Source organism: Zalophus californianus, chromosome 1 (genome assembly GCF_009762305.2).
Source record: "Zalophus californianus isolate mZalCal1 chromosome 1, mZalCal1.pri.v2, whole genome shotgun sequence".
NCBI lineage: Eukaryota > Metazoa > Chordata > Mammalia > Carnivora > Otariidae > Zalophus > Zalophus californianus.
In genome coordinates this window covers 99829834-99835310 of record NC_045595.1, presented here as the reverse complement: position 1 = coordinate 99835310, position 5477 = coordinate 99829834, and the positions used below count along the sequence as shown (strand labels likewise).

General features: G+C 39.8%; 1 pseudogene; it reads right to left on the bottom strand.

The window, feature by feature from the left end:
• Positions 1-1948: 1948 nt before the first annotated feature.
• LOC113917925 lies at positions 1949-3959 on the bottom strand (annotated as a pseudogene).
• Between the last annotated feature and the right edge of the window lie 1518 nt (positions 3960-5477).

The following is a 5477-nucleotide window of genomic DNA, read 5'->3' as shown; positions in this document are numbered from 1 at the left end:
CCCTAGGTAGATTAAGGACCTAAATGTGAGACCTGAAACTATAAAAATCCTAGAAGAGAGCACAGGCAGTAATTTCTCAGACATTGACCACAGCAATATCCTTCTAGATTGATCTTCTGAGGCAAGGGAAACAAAAGCAAAACTAAACTATTGGGATTACATCAAAATAAAAAGCTTCTGCACAGTGAAGTAAACAACCAACAAAACTAAAAAACAACCTACGGAATGGGAAAAAATATTTGCAAATCATATAACTGATAAAGGGTTATTTTTTTTTGAAATATAAAACGGACGTTAATTATTTAATGACACGGGAAAATAACACGTTATGAAACAAGCTGGTTACAAGTAGGGGGTAAAGGATGACTTCAATTCTGATAGAAAATTTAAAAGTATGTATACAAAACCCCTGATGGTTAGGTACGAAAATATCGACAGTTTTTACTCCCGCTCTGTGATTAAAGAGTTTTCCCTTTGTTTTTGTGTATTTTTTGAGACATGACTATTTCTGAAACAAAAAAGAAAAACAAGTTACTGGATGTTTTAGATAAAGAGTTCTTCAATGCCAGGAGTCCAGCAGTCAAGGCCTGAACCCTAGGACAGGTCCAGCCAGGGGGACAGTGGCCAAGCTCAGACTCAAAGGATCACTTCTTGTTTTTACTACTGGGATGCTCTTGTATCAGGCTGTTTCCTCCCCATCTGAAGTTCTCAGTGTACTCGTATTTAACAGGAAACTATGAACATTAACTGGCACAACAGAAAAACAATGCCAGCAACTTTGGTTTCAAATTGATCAAAATGTAATAACCATTTTGTCGTTATAAAATGCACTGGAAATAAAACAAGACACATGAAGCACTCTGGAAGTCAAGAGTTCCTACAACAAAAACCCCACATGATGAAACCCCCATCTTTTGCTGCTCTTTTTTGACTGCTGTTCATTTCCAATTTTCATCATAAACCTATTTTTGTTTCACAGTTCTGGAAGGGGAAACTTTTCTCAAAAAGATGCTTTGTCTCCTGAGTACTCTGCAGAGTTGGAAGGGTTCACCAAAATCCAAACCACTTGAAACAAAGTTGAATGAGCTGTGTCATCACTTTGTGCCTTTTTCAAGAAGGGTTTTGCTAAGTTATTAAATGGAGAACAGATTATTACACTTATATCGGTGTAAATGAGGCTCAAAAATCTCAGATTCCCACTGTTCCCAACAAATGTTAGGACTGCTAAAGGTGCTTTATTCAAGTAACAGTGACAAATAACCCAAACTTTGTGCTCTTAAAAAAATGGGAAAGGCTCACTGCTTTAAAATCTGGCATATATAAAAACAAACGCCACCGTACATTAAAAGTGCTTCCTAGCCACAGTAGCATTTTCAGGGGAGGTCAGGAACTATGGTTAAGGTCCAAGAAACAACAAACCAAAAAAACAAAAAACCTGAGACAATCTTCTGCATCACCAGCCCCAGTGTACCAGGTCACTTCCAAGTTCAACCTTCTAAGGCAGGTTGAACTGGGTGATGGACATTAAGGAGGGCACGTGATGTAATGAGCACTGGGTGTTATATATGACTGATGAATCACCGAACTCCACCTATGAAAAACCATTAACACATTACACGTTAATTGATTTTAAATAAAAAATACTCCACCCCCTCAAAACAATGACAAATTTGGAGGTCAAAGATTTAAAATACTCTGTCGTCATAACAAAATCCAAAAGATCCCTTGCTTTGCTCTTGAACAACCTAGAAAAATTGAACTCTGTTTTACATCCCCAAATAAGAGTGGTATCTCCTGGAAGTATCAGTGCCTGGTGCTTGTAACGCACGTCAATTCATACTCCTGTTCCATCAGTCCCAATTCTGAAACCACAACAGTTCCTTTGTTAGAGAAAGGGAAAAAATCCACTTCAGGACAAAGCTATTCAAGACCAAAGGAAGGCATGTCTTCAGTGGGAGAAGAGCCGGCTGTCGGAGGACTTCTTGCTAATGTGTTTGAAGATTTTGGACTTCTCGACTTTCTTGACTTTCTGGTAGCCGAAGCCGCCACCGCCTCCTCTCTTTTTAAGCTTGCCGTCATTGCTGTTCACGTTCAGATCAACAAAAGGAGGCACCTTGAAACCAAACAACAGAGCAACTTGAGGCAAATTTAAGTTATTAACATTGAAGATCTGTTTCAGAGAATGGGAATCATATGCTCGAATGTAGGACTTATATGCTTCCTGGGCTGACTTATGAAGGAAGTAGTTCTTTTCAATCAATTTTTCAAGCTGAGACTGAATGTCAGAAATTTTGGACCAGGAAAACTCAGATTCACTTAATGGAACCTTGGATTGCTTCAAGTAATGAAAGAAACCCAATTCTTCAGGGTGTAAAATGAGCAAGGCATGCCCTCTCCCGTTTAGGCCTCTGGCTGTTCTTCCCACACGATGAATATATTCCTTGGGGTCATCTGGAGGGTCACACTGAACAATCCAGTCCACTTCAGGAATATCCAGCCCTCTAGCTGCCACGTCGGTACACAACAATATCCCTGAATCTGCGTTGCAGAACTGGAAGAATGTGGTTGTGCACTTATTTTGCTTCTGCCTTCCATGAATGGCCAAGACAGACAAATCGATGTAGTTCAGCAACTCCTAATGGTATTTCACAGACTTACAGGATGAAAAGAAGACCATCAGTTTCTTCTTCCGGTTCTTCTTAAGGAATGTAAAGAGCAGGAGGAATCTCTTTTCCGAGGGACAAATAACATATCCCTACTCAAGACCATCCACTGTTGCATTAGCTTTATCGTCATCAACACCAACATACAATGGCTCCTTTTTCAAAGAAATCCTTGCCAAGTCTTCAACTTTTCGAGTTTGTGTGGCAGAAAAGAGCATGGTTTGCCTGCGTGTTAGCAGAAGTTTAATAATCTGTTTTAATTCCTCTTCAAACCCAACATCCAAGATACGATCAGCCTCATCAATAACCAGACACTGCAGATTTTTATACATAAACCCTGGGGTATTCTGCATGTGGTCCAGGAGGCGGCCTGGGGTGGCCACAATGATGTTGATCCCATTACCGAGTTTCTGTGCTTCAGCAGATCTGTTGCTGCCGCCCATTATCAACCCGTATGTGTGGACATGGTGCGTCATCAGCTCCTTAAGAACACCGAAAGTCTGCATGGCCAGTTCCCTAGTAGGTGAGAGGATAAGAACTCCAGTTCCATTCCTGGGCATGAACTTTAACTTGACAATGAGTTCAACTGCAGGGATAAGAAACGCCAGCGTTTTGCCACTGCCTGTTTTTGCGGCTGCTAGATCACTGCCTTCCAGAAGTGGTCTGATACTTTTATGCTGAATTTCAGTCATGTTTGTAAAACCCATTTCTTTTATTGCCCTCAGAGTGTTCTCATTGACAAGATTACTAAGAGAAGCAAATGAAGTATCCTCAAAAGCTCCTGTCAGTCCCAGGGGTAGGCTGGGCACTTCACTGTCCTCTTCCTGCTCATCTGGCTTCTGCACACTGTGTTCTGTCTCTTCAGGAGCTTAGGCCCCTTCTTCAGAGTCCCCTTTGTCTTCAGTTTTTGCTTTTTTGGTATCAGGCCCAGCATCATCCACCATTTTTCTCTTTTTCTTCTTCTTTTTTTTGGATTCTGAATTGGGAGGCTGTGTTGCTGCTTCTCCATTGATTATTATGGTAGATTTCTTTCTTTTTTTTTTTTTTAACTTGTACAGTTTCCACGGTTTCTTTAGCTCTCTCTCCATTCTGGGCTTCTGACGAGCCCACATTCACAGACTGTTTTAGGGATTTTTTAACCTTCCCACCTCCCACTGTTTCTTCAGACACATCTCCATTTTGGGTTTCCGATAAGCTCACATCCGAAGCCTCCTGGAGCTTTAAGTTTCGCTAGCGCAATTTGAGGTTCCATTTCTCGATCTTCTTGCGCAGCAGTTTCATGGGTAGATGGGACATGTTGTCGGAGAAGCACCTCCACTGCAGCGCCACAACTCGGCTACCGGGTTGATGTTACTTCTTCCTGGGCCACACGTGTGATAAAGGGTTATTATCCAAAATATACAAAGAACTTATACAACTCAACACTAAAAAACAATCCAATTAAAAAATGGCCAGAGACATGAACAGACATTTCTCCAAAGAAGACATGAAAAGATGCTCAACATCAGTCATCATCAGGTAAATCCAAATCAAAACTATAATTGGATATCACCTCATAACTGTCAGAATGGCTAAAATCAAAAACACACGAAACAACAAGCATTGGCAAAGATGTGGAGAAAAAGGAACCCTCTTGCATTGTTGGTGAGAATGCAAAAAATAGAACTAACTATTATATGATCCATTAACCACACTACTGGGTATTTACCCAAAGAATACAAAAACACTAATTTGGAAAGATATTTGCAATTCTATGTTTATAGCAGCATTATCTACAATAGCCAAAGTATGGAGGCAGCCCAAGTGCCGATCAATAGATGAATAAAGAACACACACACACACACACACACACACACACACACACACACACACACACACATACACACTGGAATATTATTCAGCCATAAAAAGGAAGGATAACTTGCCCTTTGAAACAACGGGGATGGATCTAGAGAGTATAATGCTAAATGAAATAATCCAGTCAGAGAAAAACAAATGCCATAAGATTTCACTCACATGTGGAATTTAAGAAAAAAACAAGTGAACAAATAAAAAAAAAGAGAGAGAGAGAGACAAATAGAAAATCAGACCCTTAACTATAAAGAACAAATGGATGGTTACCAGAGGAAAGGTGGGTGGGGGCTAAGTGACATAGGTGAAGGGGAATGGAACTGCACTTGTCTTGTTGAGCACTGAGTAATGTATGGAGCTATTGGATCACTATATTGTACATCTGAAAACATAACACTATATGTTAACTACACTGGAAAAAAAATATTTTAAAAAATACAAATATGAGAATGTCACCTAGAATCTGTCAGTCTCTTATCAATGTGCTTAGAATTAAAAAAAAAAAAATTCTTAACATGGCCTATGGTGGTCTTGTGTGATCTACTAGCCCCCTCCACTTCTTCCCCATTATGTTATCGTCACCACTTTCTATTACTTCCCTAAATACAAGTTCACTCCCATTTCAGGGCATTGACAAATACTTTGTTTTGGATGATCTACTCACCCTTCCTTCTTAAACTAGTTAATGTCTAATTACTCCTTAAATACAGATTAACAGTCAAAATCTCAAGAGAAATTTAATTCTTGGGTTAATTTATTTATTAACTAGGATTCCTAACAGATGTTTTGCTCTGCCCTGGGCTTTGGAAATACAGGGGTAAACAAGGTACAAAATGTGCCTGCTCTCGGGGAGGTTATGAAGCAAGATTTCATATGGCTGCAAGTAATTAAAAAGCCTACTACAGTAGTGTAAGCATGTAACGAATATTTCTTCTCAGGTACAGGAAGTCCAGGAGATGCAAG